Genomic DNA, 21,790 nt, shown 5'->3' with positions numbered 1-21,790 from the left:
TCCCCCTTTTCCCTATTTCTTTCTATGTCTCTTTCTCTGTCTCATATTTACCTTTAAATAAACCCTCTGCTTTGACTTTGACATTTGGTCTCATTTGTACCTTGAGTCGGGTAGAGGCATTTCTAGTAATTTTAATACCAGATCATAAGAGGCGTCTGTTCCTTTGTCACAGAAATTGTTCATTTCCTTAGTTCTTAGGACAGTAAAAAAACCTCAAAAATAGAGTTTTCTGTTTCCAACCCCTGTTCTGCCTGGTTTGGATATAGCAGTTTTCTACTTAAAGAAGGAGATGACACTTTTGGAATTAATTCATTCTTAGTTAAATAAGGCTTGAAAATGAGACAGACTTGCATCCATTATCTTCTTCTCTCAGTGCGTGGTGGAAAAAGGCATTTGCAGCCTGTGCAGATGTCTTGCTTTGTTTGGCTGCCCTGTGTTGCTTACAATATACCTGTTAGCCAAAAAAACCCCAAAAAGTATGATTTGGTTTTGCAATTGTCTATGGAAAGCTTTACAAATATTTAATAACCAAACTCATAGGAGTGCCACAAGGAAGTAGTACTTCTGGATCTAGATAAGAAAGTCTGGAGGATTTATATGCAAATGCATGCTAATGTCACTTGGTCAAAATTATCAAGACAGAGAGTGATGAACGCATAGCCAAAACACAGACAGGTCTGGGCTTTATTTCAAATGCAAATCTCTAGATTCCTGTGACTTTTTTTCTCATTATTAAAGCAAGGCAAAAAAATTCCAAGAAAGAAAAAAGGGAATTAACTATTTTTCCCATGTTTGTCTAGTGAACTTTTGTTACGGTTTAGAATGTGGCTTTGTAACCATTAACGATCTCTACATTGATCTGATTTACACCTAATCACAAATACTGGATATCAGTTCTTTCAAAAATAATTCCTTTTTCTCAGTTTAAAAAGAAGTCTCCTGTGGATAATAGCCTGGATGAACAATGGAGGAATCACAGGTAACTGTAGGGGAAAATACCATTATATTACAGTGAAAAATTGAAAATAGATTGCCAGTATTATTCAGCCTGAAGCACAGAAGAATTAGGGAGCACTTACCTGAGGAACTGCAAGTGATGAAGTTCTCAGAGAATTTTTTTTCTTTTCACTTTGTCTTATTTTAATGAAACTCATATTTAATGAAACTTATATGTTAAAGGGCACTAAATTGAACATCAGTAAGTGGAGTTTTATGAACCATGCATGCTCGTGTCTATGGTTGGATGTTTGTGTACATGGGGGGGGGAGAGAGAGAGACCAAAGTCCTGCCACATCTTCCACAACAAAGAAATAAACAAACAGGTTGTGAGTCTATTAAAGACAAATATTTCATTAATGTGTACTGTTTTCTGATGTGTTTTCTCCTTTTCACTGGCATTTAGCATCTAAAAATCTTAGTGTATCCAATTATATGGTGTTAAAGCAGCCCCTCTTGCCATGTAGTACAGAAATGCAGGATAACTTTGGATTTCCTTAATAAACCCTAACGGCCATCATTAGTTTATGATTTAAGGCATGTGAATTTAGCACATCAGAGTAAATGAAGGGGGAACAACAGACTTCACTTTAATTGCACATTACTAATGTATCTCATGACAGTTATGAATCATGTAACTGCTGATTTGGCATCTAGCTATACAGAAGGAAAAGTTTTGACAGTCAAATTTTTTTCTTTGCTTTTCTTATGTAAACAGAAGATGAAAAGAAACATTTGGACTGCTAAGAAAGACTAGTCTTAGTACAGCTATTCATTATCAAAGAATTTGGGCTCAGATCTTCAAAGAACTTATCTGTCATTGTGTTTTTTTATTGCAATATCTATCTTTTAAAATGGTTTTAGTAATTTTTTTAATGAATGAAGAGTTTCCTGCTTGTGAAAATAACTTCAATATTGACACAAAGTTTCTTTGATATAGAATATATGGTATTTCAATCACTCTTAGGTAGCAACTGTCTTAAGGTTTGTAATTTTTTTTAACAAAAAAATCATTGAATACTTTAGCCATTATATCTGTTCTAAATAAAAAGCCTGCAATAGCTTTGGGTGCTTAATATGCATAAGAGAGGCATGCTGTCAAATAATGGAAAAATAGTAGGAAAACGCAAAATGAATGTGCAGAGCTCTATAATAAATCTCTTTCCCCCCAGTATTTTTTGGAAATTCATTTCAGAGGGAGAGCTGATGGTAATTTCTTTCATTCCACAGCATTACAAGACCATGTTTTACAATCTTGGACATTGTCCTGTGTGTAAAAGGGAAGGTTAAATTCATTCTACTCTGGAGTGAGAATATCTGGCAGTGAACTATGATGCAGCCTGAGCACTTCTCTCATTTTGGCACTGTTGATGACGGAAAGACAGTTGTGAGAGCATCAGTAATGCTCAGATGATGGCAGTGGGTATCTTAGGATTTTTCATAGCATCATAGAATTTTTAGGTTGAAAAGGACCTCTAAAACAATCACATCCAACTGTTAACTCAGCGCTGCCATCTTCACCAATAAACCATGTCCCTAAGTGCTACAACCACTCTTGTTTCGAACTCTTTCAGGAATGGTGAGTCAACCACTTTCCTGGGCAGCCATTCCATTAACCCTTCCTTCATAGCTCTTTCAGTGAAGAAGTTTTTCCTAATAGTAAATCTAAATCTTCCCTAGCACAACTTGAGGCCATTTCCTCCACCCTATTACTTACTGTTTGGGAGAAGTAACCTTGCTACAACCTCCTTTCAGGTAGTTGTAGAGAGCAATAAGGTCCCCCCAAGCCTTCTTTACTCCAGGATAAACAACTCCAGCTTCCTCAGCTGCTCCTCATAAGACTTGTGTTCCAGACCTTCACCAGCTTTGTTACCCTTTCCTGGACATTCTCCAGCACTCCAATGTCCTTCTTGTAGTGAGGGGCCCCAAACTGAATTCAGTGCTTGAGACATATCCCTCTTTCTAGATGAGCATTATATTTGCCAGCCTCTAGCCAGCTGGGACCTTCTCAGTTAACCAGGACTGGTGGTAAATGATTGAAAGTGGCTCAGTGAGCACTTCCACCAGCTCTCTCGGTATCCTTTAGTGGATACCATCTGGCCCCATAGACTTGTGATTGTCTAAGTGGTGTAGCAAGTACCTGGCCACTTCTTCTTGGATTATGGGGGCTTCATTGTGCTCCCTGTCCCTGTATTCCAGCTCAGGGGACTGGATACACAGAGAACAACTGGTCTCGCTACTAAAGAGTTCTACCATGATATCTGCCTTGTTAGCCTTTCCCCTAGTTCGTATGCAGACTCAACCCTATTGTTGCCATCATTAAGTTCTAGACAATCAAAACACTCCCTAACATACAGGGCTACCCCACCACCTCTCCTTCCTTGCCTGTCGCTTCTGAAAAGTTTATGGTCATCTATGCTCTCCAGACATGTGAGTTGTCCCACCATGTCTCTGTGATGGCAACTATGTCATAGTTTTCCTGATGCACAAAAAAAGCTCTTACCTTTCCTAGGAATGGAGTATATTTTGTAAGAAATCCCTAATTCTACAATTAGGTTTGCTATTTTGCAGTTTTCATCCTTCTGTTGTTATTGCTGGTCTCACTCTGAGCATTCAGTATTCATTAATTATGAATATGCCGAGGACCGAAGGGCAGTATGGAGTCAGTAAACTGGCAGACCAGTTCAGTGATTCAGCTAAAAATGCTCTGTTGAAACCTACGGCCAAATAGTCTTGCTAAGTTACTCTGTAATTTCAAACTTGTTTCCTAGAAACTGCTATTGACAGAACATTTTCAGCTACAGATGGCTTGCAGTCAGAAATAGTTTCCTTATGAATTGTCATTATCCTGAGAGATTCATGTCATTTTGCCAGCTGGGTGCAGCAAAGAACGTTTGGTAACCCACTGCTCTTTATCCTTCTAAACCTCTGACTGTGGGACAGTTCTTCTTTTGTTAGCAATGATGGAGAGTAAACAGTGGTCATTTGGACGCCATTTGCATGCCCATCTTTTTATACTGGATAATGGGTTGGGTTAGTGCCTGTTTGTTTGCTAATGTAGCCCTTTGCACTCGCACTCACTCTGCCAGTTTTGTGGTGCCTGTAGCCAAGCACTTGTGACCCTACATTATGCAAAGACAGCTGTAGCATGCACTGGCCATAAATCCCACTACTCTGGCAGTTTGCAGAATTGGGCAATTCTGGAAAAGCTTACATGACCAAATGGCTGTTCATCATCAGCAACACAACAAGGGCAGAGGAGATGAATAATGCCAATCTTGCCCCAATCAACTATATATGCCTGCATGCCTTGAGTAGCAAGAACCCACGTTTTCTCCTTAGTTGTCTCCAATTATTAGCTAAAGATTCCATCATGGAGTGCTAGAGACACATTTGGCTTCAAGAACATGTTGACAACTTCTTAAATCATAGCCTAGATGGATTTGCTTGAGAGTTTTAGTGTATCTCCTGCCATTGCCTCTGTCCAGTAATGAGTTCTCATGCTACACAACTACCTACACCTACCTGCATTATCTGGTGCAGGATATTCTCCTAATCCAGGCAGGCAATATGCACTATATGGTCTTCAGTTGTTATTCCATCGTCTTCAAACAGGTTGGAAACACAACTTAAAAAGTGTACAGGTGCATTAGCTATATTCCCAGTGTTTAAGTGGGATAAAGGAACTAGCCTATGGCTGTTACAACTGACAATACGTAGGAAAATGTTAACCACAATTATCAGATGAATTTTATATACACTTAGAACTTTTTGTAAGTAATACAACCATAAATCATGGGATGCTTTTCCTGTTCCTTGACTCGGTATGTATTACAGGAAATTGTTGATAAGTTAACGAGTACCTAGTTTGCGTATTTTTTTCATTAGAACCCACAGACATAAATTGTGACTAATGAAAAACAAGATTTGGAAGCCATAGCAAATTGAAATAGAAGGTTTTATTGCAATAATGTATTTTTAAGCAGAAATTGGTTATAATTTGAGCCACTTCCACGGGAAAGCAATTTTTCCCAGGAATCTAACAAATATACAACTAAAAATATAAAAGTTTTTTAATTACATGCAAAACTGAAAAATGCAGTAGCTGCAGTAAGCCCAGGTTAACTCATAACAATGAACTAATTCAAAATCTAAGCAATCTTTTCTGACAATTGGTTCTATTTAAATGTTATATATTTGTTATTGCCAAATTAGCACAATCGTGAAATTCCAAGAAATCATGGAGTATGGGTACAGAGCTGACCTGGGTATGGAGCTGACCTATGCAGTGAAGTCCAGATAATCTGTCACTGTGTGGACTTTAAAGCTCAGATCCAAGCTAATGTTCGTATTGCAGTATCTGTAAGTATCTGTAAGACTAGTTTTGCCATTCACTACATGGGTCTGTAGGCATTTCCATGTGGTGAAGTTGTGTGTCTTTGCACTACTCCTAGTTCTGGAGTAAGCTCAGGAGTAATTGGTTTGACCTTGCCTGTAGCATGTTCTTAAAATTACTGTTGCTACCACATCATCTCTTTGCAGAGCTGTTGCTGGCGCTGACCTTTCGTGCAGCCACCTTTGGGACTTACAGTGGGGGGAAGCAGAACAGTACAAGACCCCCCCAGTTCAGTTTTAGCTCATGTGATTTCACAGAAAGGAAAAAGGACTTGAGAGAAGTCATGTCAAAAACATGCAATGTGCCTGTAGTGGTTGCTGGAAGTTTTCAGATGCTCCTTGCCCCTTGCTCTTTTCCTACCTGAATAGTACAAGTCACGAAAACTGAAGTTGAGAGATCCTTGTCAAAAATAGGTTCTGTCTTGAAAATTTTTCTGAACCTGAACTTGAACAGTCTTTCTGCTGAATATCAGAGGTGTCAGTTTTCCTTTTATTTCATACCTTTAAACACAGTCAAGATATTTTATGATAGCTCTGGTTTCGCTATGAAATGTGCAGTGCAGGGTTCTTCATTGCATTTGTAATTTCCTTCTGTCTTGGACTATCTGTAAAGTCCCTTGGCAACTAAGGATCAGAAGGAAATTACGAGTTTCAGGTGTTAGCAGCTGTCTTTTTGTGTGTGTGTGAATGCTAATAACTTTCTACATCAGTGGGTGGATGACCGTTCTCCCAAAATTGACAAAGGTTTTCATACACCTAGCACAGAAACAGAACATTCTTTTTCCCCCCCACTTCACAGGGGAGATTTTTCATATGAATCATCCAGCTATTGTTTCACTGAGACAGCTGGAATATTTTCACTGCTAAGTAACTTTTTATATCCTCAGTTTTTCCTGTATGATTTTCTTTGCTTATTCATAGTCTGTGGACTGGCTGATTCTCATTACTGATGGATTAGTGTGCACTCCAGCTCAACATGAAATAGTTGGGTGGAGAGAACAGCTGTTGATACTTTCATAATAATTTAGAAAGTCAGTGGGTTGTAGCTGCAAAACAAATGAGCCAGATTGTGTCCTTTCACCATGTTGAGTTTGAATTTACATGTAACCAGTTTTGTTCTATTGCACAAAGAACATTACCACATGAATAGTCCCACAGATCAATGGAAGTTACAGAACACAGGACTGCCAATAGGAAGCCAGCAGAACCTGATTATTTTCTCCAAAATTTCCACCTGCCTCTACTGAGCTAGTTTTTCTCTCTTCAGGAAAGGTACTCTGAACTACTAGAGCTGTGCTCCAGTTCAGGTGATAACAGTAGGCATTCTTTTGCAAGTAATGTGTTATATGGCAGAGAGTACCATTCTTGTTCTGTAGGTAGCTGTGTTAATCCGTAGCATTGGTCTCACTCAGTAAATCATTCAGTCCAATTATTTAAGGAAAGATACATTAAATTTATGAGTTGCTGTGCCCATCGCTGGAACTGTTAATAATTGCAGATGTGGGTGGGTGGAATTCTATTACACTTCCTGACATTTTTAAAAGTTGAGATTGTTCTTTGTCTGCCTGTGCCCCATGCCTGACCAGTGCAGTTGGTTCTATCTTCTTATTAAAATCCTTCCTAACTCATTCCTGGGAACTTCTGTGTGCATCTGTGTTTCTGAGGGTCTGAGTGCTGCAACAGGAACCAGACCCGGGACCTCACAGGATCTGGGAGGGCACTACTCCATGCCTATTTGATGGTAATCTTCAACAGGACAAGAGGGATTGTGCCTTGGCACACACTCCCAGGAGGTGACCTGCAGCCTAGAGCTGCTACTCTGCACAGATAAGACTCTTGGAGATGGCCTGTTGTGGTGCAAGGCAATGAATCCCAAGGCCCTGTTGAGCTTAGAACTGCACACTACCTCTTTCTCCTTCCCCATTTCCAGTACTAAATGCAGCAGAGAATTCCTGGTGCCCTAAGACTATGATTAGCAGGGCACGTGTGTCTTTTGTGTATATGTTCAATTTTTTCCCCTGGATGTATTTCTACCTGAGCCCTAACGAAACATAACTTCTCCTTTGAAGAGCAAATCACAGGTCTTCCCCAAATAGATGCATTTATTGATACGTGGAAACACTGAAAATAAAAACAGAGGGGAAGCATTATGGAAACTTTTTCATCAACAGGGATGAAGAATTTTTTAGCCTGAGCTCTTCTTTTGTTCTGTTTTGGTTTTGATTTTTTAAATTTTTTTTTGGTTCTGGTGTGAGAAGAAACATCTTATGGGGTTATAATGAGTTCTAGGGCAGAGCATCTCACAGTGCAACACTCCTCACTGTTCATGACAAGTGGCCTTCACTGCCTTGAAAATTATTACGCCATTAGTAAACCTGTCTGCAGCTCACTTTATCACCATTAAATTTTTTTTTCTTACCTCTCTACACATTCCCATATTTCTAAAGAGTGTGACAGGAAGAAATGGAATCAAATAGACAAAATAAATAAAGTTTTGACAGAAACACAAGATCTGTGTTGCTAATCTAAATTGATGGATTTCTTTAAATTATGTTTTGGTAAGAATCTTGGTTTTATAGAAACAGGTATACTAGAATAGGTATTCATGGCATGTAAAAACATTTCTTAAACTGGCAACTAGTGGAGCAGCACGGCATCCCACAGTAGTGTGTATTTACAGGTCCCATTGCCTTAGAACAATTTCTTGATGAAATGTCATGACTTTTCCACATCAATTTGTCATTGTTAACTTTCTGATACACTGAAACTAGCCTTTAAGAACAAGAGGTTAAGTGCCTTGTAGTTTTAAAACCTTTAGTCTTGCCTACAAAAACTTAAATGGTCTTAAAAGATCAAGAATAAAATTTTCCAAAATTTTCTTTTACTGCCCTCAGCTCCTGGTCACTGTTTTATGTAGAGTTACCTCTGTCAAAAATTCCATTTCTATCAGGTCTTGCTCTCTAGCCTGAGATGATTAATGGTACTATTCAAATTGACACCTGAATGGTTGTGGCAGTGTAAATGATAATATGTTAGCTTTATTCCATTACCTTCCTTGCTATTGATTTAGTTAGTTTTTCTGCTGTGTTGGTATAAAGATGCTCTATTTCAATATGTGACAATCATGTACCCATATGAATTCACTTCATGCATTTTTCTTTTGATAAAAGATTTGTAACATTTTCAGAAGCAATATCCTTTAATAAAACAAAAAACTTCTTAACTGGTTGTACAGGGAAATATAATTCAGATAATTCAGACTAGTTTAACCTTTTATGAGCTGGCATATGGCCACTTTTTAGTGCAAGTTTCTGCAGTTCTTATCATGTCTGATTCATAAATGTGTTACTTCACATTAGGTTACAGTGAATTATCATCAGCATATTTTATTCGTCTAGACTATAGCCTCTTAAATATAATTTATGTACCTGATAACAAAGGTAGGTGTTTCTAGAACCCTGAAGCACTAACCTTTAATCTAGCTTTTTGTTGTCTTTCTGCTGTTGAATCTGTTCCTCTATGCATATCTGTGTCTCTCTTCTATCTTATCTGTCACCTTTGTAGACCCTCCTTTTGGCGGGGCAGTGTTTCTTACAAATATTTACACTTTGTTCTATCCTTTGTCTCCTAATTTCAAATAAATGCAAAAAAATCTTTGCCATTATATTGCTTTTTTTTTTCATTCATACTTGCCTGTTATTCTGCATATTTCTAAACAGTGTATTATCTTTCCACTGTACACACATTCACCTGTTTTGCCTTCAGGAAAGTCAGTATGACACCTAAAATGTGCGGTTGCATACATACATTCCTTTGATTCATTCTCCAGCTTCCTTCATATTTCCTTCTTCCTTGTCAGCAATTAAAAAGCTGTTGGTGCCAAAGGATTCCGTCTGCATGTGTGAGGTTTTTTTAATATTAAGAAAAAGTCCTGATATCTATTTAATTTGGCTCGGGTGCTGCATCTGCTTTAGGCATTACATCTAACTAACTTTCCAGGTAGGGAAATACCAGCAGTGTGAGATGAGATCTGATAGAAATTTTTGTCTCCCTTGACCCAAGTAAAAGCTAACTCTTTTCTAAAAGTAATAATTAGCTCAAAACTTAGGTAACAATCTTCCATCAGTTCTTAATAATAATTCAAGATAGAAGTTATGGGCAATGAATACCTGTACATAGGACTAGAAAACTAGTGATGTAAGACCCTAGAATTTTTAGACTAAGCTACTGTGAAAGTAGCATGTTTCTTGGTCTCCCTAAATATTGTCTTCTCTATGTGAAAATTTAAGGTATATTTTGAAAACCTTCTTGGTTGAGATTCTTCTTTCCTTTTGCAACTTTGCTTTCTCATTTTCTCTTCTTTATAGAGAGATTTAGGAAAGAAAAAAAGAAATAAAAAATCCCCTCCACAAAATGTGATGAGAACATGATAGAGCTCTTAGGGTTTTCTTCTAACACTGATAATTTACATTCATCATTTGTTTCCCTTTTAAGCTTTTCTTCTCCTAGTGATTACAAGAAAGCATTCATGATTAAAAATATTCTATAGTGTACCTCTTGAGAAAATGGACATAAAAGGTGTAAAAACATCAAGTGGATGAAAAATAAATTTTAGGATGGGGTTCTTTCTTTTGGAACTTAAAGTAAATGTTTGAAAGGAAGTTTTGAGAGGAAGAGTTAGAAAGAAACTTAAGAATAACTCATGTTGACTTTCACATGTGATGCATGATATTATAATTTCAGGGCAGCCAATAAAGAGTTGTCAATATTTAGAACTTTAGAAACTATTTTTCTGTGGATGTCAGAGCATGCAGGGATGTTACAAGGAAGGCTAAGATCCACTTGAAATTAAATCTGGCAAGGGATGTCAAGGACAATAAGAAGGGTTCCTTGAAGTACATTGGTAGCAAAAGGAAGACTAGGGAAAATGTGAGCCCGCTGCTGAATGAGGTGGGTGCCCTGGTGTGAAGGTGGGGTTACTGAATGTCTTTGCTTCAGCCTTTATTGCTCAGCTCAGCTTTATTGCTCTGCTGAGAAGAGTCTGGGGGTCCTGGTGGACAACAAGCCATCCATGAGTCAGCAGTGTGTCCACATGGCCAAGACCAGCAGTATCCAGGATTGTATTAGGAAGACTATTGCCAGCAGGTCAAGAGAGGTGATGCTGCCCATCTACTCAGCCCTGCTGAGATCACATCTGGAGTAATGTGTCCAGTTCTTGAATCCTCAGTTAAAGAAAGGCCAGGAACTCCTGGAGAGGGCTGTAAAGATCATTAGGCATCTCTTATGAGAAAAGGCTGAGTGAGCTGGGACTGTTTAGCTTGGAGAAAACATGGCATCTTGTCAATACATGCAAATATATTAAGGGTGGGTGTCAAAAGGGTGGGGCCAGACTCTTTCCAGTGGAACCCAGCAACAGCATAAGGGACAGTAGGCACAAACTGAAACACAGGAAATTCCTTCTGAAAATGAGAAAAAACTTTACTGTGAGTGTGACATAGCACTGGAACAGGCTGCCCAGAGAGGTTGTAGAGTCTCCTTCCCTGGAGAGATTCAAAATCTGCCTGGACATGATCCTATGCAACCTGCTCCAGTCAAACCTGCTTGAACGGTGACATAGGACTAGATGATCTCCAGAGGGCCCTTACAACCTCAACTTTTTTGTTCTTCTGTGATTCTGTCAATCTATTCACAAGCTGATAAAAAAATTGGCAGATTGTTTATTGCCGCTAAAGTAGCTCTAAAAGTTGGTTGACCACAGAAGTTGTCACAACTGGGGATTAAGTTTTCACACCAATGCACTGTGTATTGGCAGCAATGGTGGTATGTTCATATCTTTGTATGGACATGTCTTTGTTTCCTTAGAAATCAGGGTTGGAGATGAATACAAAATAAACCACTTGCTAATATATACTATCAAAAGCAAAATAAATGAAAGGTGGACAGGGAGGCAAACTTTTCTAGTACCTGGAGGATATTGTCTAGGCATGTTCTGATGATGACATCATCTGTTACATGGTATGTGAATGACCAGGAGAAATTCTCTGCTTGGGAGCACTGGCACAGAACCCTGACTTCCACAGAGTGATAGAAGGAGTTTTGCTCTGTAAGGATATCAGGGAATCTTGTGCATAGCACTAAGTGCTTACAGTCAGAAATGGTGTTAGCTGATGTTAAAACACATCAGGACTTGCAGGAAGATTATAAAAGATGTCAAAACAAAACAGCAACAAAGAAATTACCTTCTCTGCAAAATTTTGTGTCTTATTTGTGTAAACAAAGCACTTTTTTACTTTTTTTTTCCCAGAAAGTGTGTCTTTGGTAGTTTTGTATGGCTGCAAGCCCACAGACTTTTAAAATGAAAATGGTAACTGGAACACATTTACCAGAAAAAAAACATACAGAGAAATGAACTCTACTAGTGTAAAAAATAGTATATACAAATTATAGTCAATAAATATAAAAAAGAACAAGAATGCATTTCAATGCAATTTACTTTACATTCCATAATCAATGCCAATAATTCCTACTTCTGCCATTATGTATTACAGATATTTTTTGTTCTGTAGATTTCTGTTGGACTGGAAAGTGAAGTGAATTAAACTCAAACTATTTCTTTTAGCTTCCCCTACTCTACTTCTTAAGCATAGGGGTAATTTATATCATTTGACATGAGTCTTAAGACAGTTATGAGATTGAGAGGTTATAAAGATCATTAAAATCAGTGGGTTACCCTCAATGAAAGTTCAGTGATAAAGCCTGTGCCATTTAGTTTGTTTTGGGAGAGCAAGTATGTTGAGTGATAAACTTACAACAGCATCTCATGTGTTGTTTACAATATAAATGACACTGAAATTCAGGCAATTAATAGAAACTCTTTACAGAGCCAGAGATGCAAACAGAAAGATGAAGCAGCACAAAATCCATCAGTGCTGCCAGTCATTTTTTTGCTGCTTTTCTGAGTGAAGTTGAGTCTCACTTTCCAAGAGGCTGTGAAAACGTTCCAATAAAAAGTTTTAAAAATGTGTGAAGCTTTTAGAAGTATAGCACTGAAAGGTGCTATCTGAATCTTTGAATTCAATTCCCCCAGTCACAAGTACCTTGAGAACATAAGGCATGTGAGAAGACGCTAAACACTTCTTTGAATCTCATAGGAAATATCTGATCTCCAGCATATATGGCTTCAAAATGGTGCATGGTGAGTCAACTCTGCAATATAGATACAAACAAATTCCTCTTAGTCCTCTTAGAACTTAGGGCTCTGCTCTGTAAGACTGTTGCATTACTTTTTTCTTATGTCAGATGGAAGCTGTAGGAAAAAAATAGCACTTTCACTGGTTATTTTTACTTTAAGATTGCAATAATAATGGTAAACATTGTAGAAAGTAATGGGATACTGTATTGTGGAGGTGTGGAAAGCTGTGCCCTTCAGTTTTTCTGTTTTGTAGCTGTCTCACTTGTCAAAACAAGTGAGCCAAAAATATTTAAGGCCAAGAATTTTGCAACCTGGTAGCTAACCAAGTGTATATATGAATCATAATCCATTACTTGTCCTAGTGGAATACTGTCCTAGTAAATAGACAAGCTTTGAGAAGAGCATCTGAATGTGGCTAAGGACAGGACAATTCACTAGCCCAGGGCTTAACTCCCTGCTCTGACAAGTAGGAGATTTTACTTTAGTTTGCTACTATCTTAGCAAAAGTAGGAGAAAAGTTATATTTCTTCTTGTGAATGAACATTGGGGTTGCAGAACTGTTGGTATAATGACTGGCATCTTTCTTTCTTTGGAGCTGTAGTCAAAAAGGAGAAAGTGATTATCTCAATGAGGAGGTCCATGCCTTCAAATCCTCATCAGGAGAAGACAACTCCTTCCTGTACAGAGATTTGCATTCAAAACCTGGAGAAAAGCAGGGTCTCCAAATCCCCCATCTGCTACAATGAGCATCCATGTACAGTACACTGGCCTTTGTGGATCGCATGCTCAGACTCCAAGTTGACGTTAACGTTTTTCAAGTGTTAATGCCAGTTAAAAAAAAAAAATATCATTGCTACTTACTTCCAACTAGTCATTCCTTTTCACTTACTCACTCATTTTGTAGCCCTCTTTAGCTATGTTTATGTCACTCTCTGTATGAAAGTGTAAATGGTTAAAAGAATGGGAAATGCTTAGATGGGTTTTGCCCGCAATGAATTACCATGAACAGGAACCATAGGCACCTTGTTCTTCCTTTGTCACAGAGAAAGCCAGGAATGATGTGAGAAGGTGAGACGGATGTTGTGAAGCTGAGTCTGATTTCTGCATGGAGAATCAGAACTATCAGTAATAATAATCATCCTAGGAGAGGGAACTTTTACCTCTGTACTCACTTTTGTAGCAGTGTCATGATCTAGCTTACCACATTTTGTAGTGAATATGTAAAGAAGCCTGGAATATCTTCTGTTATACAAAAAGCAAAAATATTTAATATGAAGAACTTGATTGTGCATTCAGCTTCATGCAAACTGAAATCTCTACTGCAAACCCGTTGTCTTGATGTGATGTGAATCATGTAAGTAGGACTCTCATGTGACTTCTGGCCTGAATACATAGGTTACCATCTAAGATCTTGTTCTATAGCATTACATTAATTTATATAGGAGGAAAGAATGATGTTGTTCAAGCTAAATAAGAACATCTTCTTTTAAATCTGCATAGAACTTTAAATAAACTAAATAAAGTTACATGCCATAGTATCTTCTTGATGCAGGATCCATGCATCTTTAATGAGTAGGACTAAAGCCAAAACAAGCATGCTGTGGCTTGTCTTATGAGTCGTACTTTAAACAATTATAATTTCTAACTTATTTTGGAACTTGAAGTCTAAACACTGAGATTTAGCAATCCCAAATCTGTTGTCCAGTGTTTTAAATTCTTAGTAATTGGAGTAAGTAAAGAAATTTGTTTTATCCTGTTTTTAAGTTTATTTTCTTTACTGGTTATGTGTTTTATAAATTAAATTTTTAAAGTTTCAGTTATTTCATAATTTTACATTTCAAGTTTTAAAATGCTGACATTTATAAGATAATTGTACTAGAACCTGACTGTTACGAAAAATAAGTAGAATGATACTCCTATATGATAAATGAATATTTTGGTTTCATCTTTTAATTCTCAGTAAAGGTGCTGCAATGTATGTCTGTTGCTCTGAATGCCAATCTACGGTATTTCATGTACATGTCAAATTATGCTGCATGGATAAACTCTGGGGATTAGAAACACTGAAGGGCTTTTTTCCAGATGCTGTTTCACATTCTCTAATCCAAACCATTTGATCACATGTCCTACTGTTTTTGCTTGTCTTTAAAACTCTCAGAATATGCTTTTGCACATCCTTTTTGTTGAAAAATTACCTACAATGTGTAAACAATTCATTTATTCTTTGTGAGAGAAATAATGCTTCTACGTGTGTTATATGGGCAATAGTGAGTTTAACAACTAGTAAGGACTTGAATTGAGCCTTCCAAAATTGGATGAAGTTATACACAAGCTCTATGTCTACATTTTTGGTCAGAGTAATTAATAAATCACCATTTGCTTCTGTAGTGACATCTTTATCTCTATTTATGCTGTGTTTTATATTTATTCTATTGTCAGAAAAAAAAGCAGGAGGAGATAGTGAGATAGACTACAATTGTTTGCCTTTGTTATTAACAATGTGGGAGTGTGGTTACATTAGGGTGATATATCAGTGTGGGAACTAACACTAGAGTGGTTAAACAGTGAGGTGAAAAACAAAGTTGCCAATTGAAAACACACCTTCAGGATTTTTTTTGAGTTCTAAATTTAAGACAGAAAAATATAACAAAAATGACCTTCCATACCACTGTTGTCATGTCCGGTCTTGACAGCTTAATTTGCAAAGGTATCAAAGACTGAGGTGTCTTGCCAGAAGACTCTGCTAAATGAAATTCATGGCAGACTTCTGGCATGGGATCCATGTTGACTCCATGACATGACACGATTCTGCAGCCTCAGCTATAACCATGCTTCACAGAGTCTGGGCAGCAGACCATTGTGAAGAGAATTGACCATCTGTGGGGAAAAAAGATAACCTTGTGTCCAGAAACTTTGCCTTTTGTAAGTTGGAGGATGAGCTGTGTCCTGACAGCATCCACTTCCACTCTCAAAAAGGGGGAGGGAGCCCTTCTAGTAAGCAGTCAGCACCAGTCCAAAGTCCAGCTACTTAGGCTTGGAGCAGATGTTTCTGTAACCAGATAACCATATGCTCAATGACCACTGCTCTGATATGTTTTGGGGTTGTTATTTTTTTTAATGGGACATTAAAAAATTTCCAGAGAGAAATACTGCTGTCATTCAGGAAGTGTGGAAGTAAAGAAAAATTGAACCAGGCTATAAAATTCTGGCTTGACTCTGAGAAATAGGCATAAATGTGCATATAAAGGGAACACATTCTTGAAGATGTATTTACTTTTTAAGTGTTTTGCTTAATCAAACCATAAGCTTCAAACAAAGCAAAGAAAGATTAGAATATTGGCTGAGGTTTATTCAGTCAAAACTGTATCAAAAACCTAATTTTTGCCAGCCTTGCTATTTGATATTATTTTCTTCCCTGGAGTTTTGTCTTAGAAAACCTTCCAAAAATCTGAAGAAATAGTAAGATGCATAGCAGCAGCTAACAATGTCCCCAGTGAGAATCTTTCCTTCACTGTCAGTTTGATATTGGGAAAATTATTCTTCATTTATGATTATACTATTTGCCTTCTGTTGTTTCCAATCAGTCATTATTCCTTGTGATAGGGACAAACAAGTAGCTGATGTTTCTGCCTTTGATATTACGTCATTACTAACGTTCATCACAACATTTTCTAATATTTGTGTGTCTTTTATAATATGAAATTTCAAATGCTGAATATTATCTCTACATCTAGCTTGCTTGGAGGAAGGCTACTCACTCTGAAGGATAGACTCTAGCTGGATTTTGACTGTATAGATTTGGATGGAATGATGACCATTTGTGGTGGTTTGACCCCCACAAAAATCCAATCTCCAAGCTTCCCCCACCTTCCTACAATTTACCTCAACACTGAAGAGAAATTTTCAGGCAGACACACCTCTGTATGGGGGTAAGGGAAATATATACATTTATTCCTATACAAATAAATACTGTACAAACTAAGAGCAACTATATATATACAATATTAACACACTTCTATCATCCCTCTGAGCTCCTCCCATAATCAGTTCAGGAGAAGCCCTTAGGCTGATAGGTAAACAGTCTTTCTCTCATTGGGGTGTCAGGGAGAAGGGTTTCTCTGATCCACCCCCCACCACCAGTCTCAGTTCCATGCTGAAGCCTCCTATTCCTCACGAGGTCCAAAGAGATAACTCTGAGTCCGTCCTCTTTGGTCCATGGAGATTTCCTCCCAGGGTAAGATGCTGTTCTGAGTCTTTACCTGGAACTTGCTTGCTGCTAATTGGCTCTCCCACAGGGGTCTCCTCTCACCCCTCAGCCCTTCGGCTCCAGCCAAAGGTCTCTCTCTCCCATGGACTGCGATTGCCAGGACAAAAGCTCACCTCATCACGTCATATTACAAAGTGCAGGGCATCTTCGTGAAAGTCCCTTTTTCAGGGGATTCAAGTTTCCCCTGAGTCAGAACATTTAGGGCAACTCTCAGTTCAGTCTTTGCCGCAAGCGTTCTACCAGAGCTCCTTTGATCTGTCTCGATTGCCAACGTGGCAGCAGCAGTGGGGGGGGCAAGGCCACCTCCCCCGCATTCCGTCCTGGTCCAGCTCTCAGGACATCTCTGAGCTCTCAGCTCCTCTCTCTGGTGCTGCAACATTTCGGGACTCCCTAAGAGTTTGGAAGCCCACCCCTCCTTTCTAGGAGGTCTCAGGGTTTTGGGAAGGTAATTCAGTCTTACCCCCAAAACAGTCTCTGTTGAGTTTTCTCTGCTGTGTTGCCAGCTCTCCCTCCTTGCAGGACATCTCTGCATCTGTCAGCCTGGCTATGTGCCATGTTACTGGTTGCCGGCTATCTTCTTGGCTTTCAGCCACAGCTCTTCACTCAGCGCTGCCTCTGCCACCGCTTTCCGTCTTCTGCTGCCCACTCACAGTGGAGAAACTCCCTCAGTTCTTGGCCACAGTACTCAGCCCAGTTTAACGCTGTTTCCAAGTTTCTGCAGCCCCAGCCGGGGGCTGGGGGTAGGGCTTGGCCCCCAGCGGGGCTCCCTGGCCCCTCTCTCCTCGTGGCCTCAAACCATGGCTACCTCTCTTCTTCCAGCTATGTTATCCCCCTTCTTTTTTGGTCTGTTATAATATGTTGATTTCAAAAGAGCGAAATGTAGCTTCTGAGTGGGCCCTACTCCAAGAACACCACCTCCTCGGGGGTTGCCACTTTTCTAACTCCAGGGGAAAACACTTTTTACCCTAGGACACCATTTGTGAGTCCAGGCTGAAATACAGATCCCATGGAATTAGCAAGTGCCTTTCCTAATTTTTATTCATAAGTGATGCCTAAAAAATCAGGAGAAAATACTCTCCAGGCAAATTGAATAAGATAGAGAACAGCTCTTTTAAAGAATGCCCTCTGACCATGGAGCACAAAGGCACCTGTGTGTCCAGTGGTTCTATAATTTTATAGTATTATCTATCCAATCTGAGAACTCTCTGCCCCCCCGATCCTCCCCAAAGCTGCCCCCCGTCACGCCTCCCCTGAATTGAGTCAGAGCTCCCAAGACCCCTTTCTTCCTCATCTTCCTCTTCTTCATAGCACGTACTATCTTTGGAGCTTCTCCAAGGTTCTGGGCTTGAAGGTTGCTTTGACTATGATAGTATCTTGTTGTTCATCCCTGGGGTGCATATATTCTTAAACAGAATGTGTTTACTATAGTTCTGCCTTGAAAGGAGCCTAAACAAGCCTAAAGAATTTAGCAAATTCGATATGAAATGGGTGAATAGGGTTTGGTAAGTTTTAACTACTATTCTAAAGCGTGAGAGACTATACAATTATACTAAAAATCTATATTTACTGCACAGCTACCTTAAAATCTACAAAAAGCTAAAAATCCTGAGGCATCATAAGCTTCTGCAAAAGCAGTGCTAGAAATTTAAATATTTCCTGAAAGAGCTTGTCCTCTTCCCCTCACTCCAAAACTTCTGCTGCCAGTGGATTAAGTGCAATCTTCATCCAAGATTCTGCACATGTGAATTGGCGTGTTTGTGAGAGGAAAAGTAATTATATAATTTTTTATTTGTAAAAATGAGTATAAATTTAGTCTAGTAAAGAGACATCAAATCTTATTTTTTAAAGCATGTATGTTAGGAATGTTTATTTGGAAAAAACACCCATCTATGACAAAGACTTATATTTCCAAGGAAAACAATCTGACTCTGAAAGCTTCCAGAATATAGGGCCTATATACCCAGCAAAGCTCTATTTCAAACAATGAGAACAATTGACTGAAGCAAATTGTTAATATGAAGGTCTTAGAATTGCTTTGAGATTCCTCTAAGATGTTACCAGAAGAGACTCAGTATATGCACTATTATTAAAGTAACCATTATAAAAAAGCAAAACTCTATAAACCAAGAGTATATTGTTTTAAAAAAAGTCAGTGAAGGACTAGGTGACCTAATAGGATAGCAGATGTTGAGATGTCTTGTCTACAGTACTTGTTTACAAAGAAAACACTGCTTTTGGCAATAAACAGTCCCAATTTAGAATGGGCAATAAAAGTAATATTATTAAAAGTTATATTTCTTTAGCAAAGAACAAAATGTGTCTTTCAAAATACTCAAGAGCTGCTTTTTCAAAGGCTTTTGCAAAGGCTTGACTTTCTTAGGGCCTGCATTATTTAGGTCCTTTGAAAATTAGCCTCTGAGTTATTCATTTTAAGTGAAAGAAGGGAAATATACTGCCAGGTGTTTTTATGTTGGTGATAATACTATGTTCTCACTCTTCCGAGACATGGTACATTCTGAAAGTAAAGTCTCTATTTAAAAAGAATTCCTCTCTGATAGAATTTAAACAGATACAGATAAAGCAAATAGGGTATACTCATAAAGAGCATGAAGAAGGAATTCAGAGGAAATCTTAAGGAAAGCATCTGTCACTACATAGCATGATTCACTCCGTTCTTGCTATTCTATCACAATTTTTACCTAATTTAAAAATGTCTGATTAGAGCATGATCTGTAGGAGTGAAAACACCAATATTCTTTTGCTGTTACTACCAAGACACCAACTTCCAGCACTTGTCTGGCTGGTGCCAACACCCAAAATCTATTCTGACACAGGCTGGTACAGTCAAAATCCTGAGAAACCAAGATATTTATAAGCCGTCTTCAATGTTAATATGAATGAAAATGTGGCATGATTGTCAGAAATATTTCTTGCTAAGATTCATAAGCTGAAAGGAATGGATAAACTGTTGTTAGTCTTGATGACTTTGAACTATTATGTATAGCAAATATATTTTTTGGTTTACCTGTCTGTCCACATCCAGGAAACATGTCCTGAAAAAAACCTGCTTGGTTTCTGCTTCTGAAGCCTGAAGAAAGCAAACAAGCAGCAATCTTGGCTTCTAGCTTTAATTAGCAATTGAACATATGAGAAATGTAACCCTAGGTGAGAGAATGTATTTAGGTATTCCAGAAACATATACATAGTCAAGTCTTAATTAGTTGAAATAACATGTGAAAAGAGTCATGTGAATAAATATAGACTATTTAAATTGAAGTAAATATTCCATCCATGAGGCTGTCAAAAAAAAAAAAAAAGAGAGCCAATGTTAACTTCAGTAGCTGACCTGACCTGCAAAGATGATTGCACTTCTTTTGGACTTTGAAGTCAATGCAAGTGCTTGTTTATAGGCAGTGCATTAAGCCTTGATTTGCTTCTGGGCAACAGCCTTACCACATGGGAAGGCTGCTGTGGCTGGATTTTAAAGAATTGAAAAACACTAATAAATATTCTTCAGGAGTACAGACATCATCGCTGGTCAAAGTCCAACAAAATCCTGTGAGGACTTTGTGTGTAAGAATAACTTCTACCTCCCACTACACTTGATGGAAATGAAACCAGAATCTTCCCTTCTCAAAGATGCCCATGGCTTGAATGAGCAAGCTGTTCTTTGGGTAAAAAACTGGCTGCATGGCCAGTCCCACAGAGTGAATGGAGTTACATCCAGCTGACAGCCAGTCACAAATGGTGTTTCCCAGGGCTCAGTATTGGGACCAATTCTGTTTTGTATATTTATTACTGATCCGGGTGAGGGGATTGAGGGTACCCTCAGTTAGTTCTCAGACCCCACCAAGTTGGGCTGGAGTGTTGATATCCTGGAGGGCAGAAGGGCTCTGCAGAGGGATCTGGACAAGCTGGATTGATGGTCTGAGGCCAATTGTATGAGGTACAAAAAGACCAAGTGCCAAGTCCTACAGTTGGGTCACAACAACTCCAGGCAGTGCTACAGTCTTGGGGCAGAGTGGCTGGGAAGCTGCTCAGTACAAAAGGACCTGGGGGAGCTGATCAACAGCCAGCTGAACATGAGCTGACAGTGTGCCCAGGTGACCAAGAAGAGATCAATGGCATTCTGACTTTTATCAGAAATAGTGTGGCCAGCAGGAGGAAATGTCCCTAAGTTGCACTAGGAGAGGTTTAGATTGGATGTTATGAAAATTTTCTTCACTGAAAGGGCTGTTGAGCGTTGGAACAGCCTACCCAGGAAAGTGGTTTAGTCTCCATCCCTGGGCTGTTTAAAATACTCATAAATGTGGCATTTAGGGACATGGTTTAGTGATGGACTTGGGAGTGTTATATTAATGGTTGTACTCAATGATCCCGGAGGCACTGCAATACCGGGACGATGCGCAGAGCGGAGGGAGCAAGCTCCAGGTCCAACTCCCGCACCCAAAAATCCGTTTAATATAAAGTCCTCTCATCGAGGACGTATCAGATATTGAACTGATAAGAACAGATACTACACTTGATCTTAGCCAAAAGTGGTTAGCGTGCAGGACTTTCACTGCTGCGACCATGGGTTCGATTCCCCGGTCTCCTGGCCTGATGGAGGTCGTTAGCCCTGTGTGGCCATCCATCTATGAGAAGGACACTCTAAACAAACCTACGTCCTGAGGACCTCACTGCCATTGTCCAAGCTTGCTTGGCCCCGGCAGATGAACCTTAGGATTAAAGGGTGGGCTCAGTTCAGCGCAGGCTGTGTCTCACCTAAAAAAATCCATTGCGCAGGCTGGAAAGGTAAAAGACCTTTCCCCAAATCTTCGTTCGCGAAGATGGGCCATTACATCCTTACTCAATGATCTCAGAGGTCTTTTCCAAGCTAAATTATTCTATAATTCTATAAGATGGTTGCTTCTACCATCCAACATTTTCACATGAGACAG

At 38.9% G+C, this 21,790-nt stretch overlaps 1 non-coding gene across 1 annotated transcript; it reads right to left on the bottom strand.

Annotated features, from left to right (window-relative positions):
* Positions 1-21,211: 21,211 nt before the first annotated feature.
* LOC113964726 lies at positions 21,212-21,393 on the bottom strand. Its single transcript, XR_003533274.1, has one exon. It is a non-coding gene; the product is annotated as a U2 spliceosomal RNA (small nuclear RNA).
* Positions 21,394-21,790: the final 397 nt, after the last annotated feature.

The sequence above is a fragment of the Neopelma chrysocephalum genome, unplaced genomic scaffold, assembly GCF_003984885.1.
Source record: "Neopelma chrysocephalum unplaced genomic scaffold, ASM398488v2 Primary Assembly neopelma1_22, whole genome shotgun sequence".
NCBI lineage: Eukaryota > Metazoa > Chordata > Aves > Passeriformes > Pipridae > Neopelma > Neopelma chrysocephalum.
Note: the sequence above shows the minus strand (reverse complement) of the source record. Positions and strands in the feature narration are given on the sequence as shown.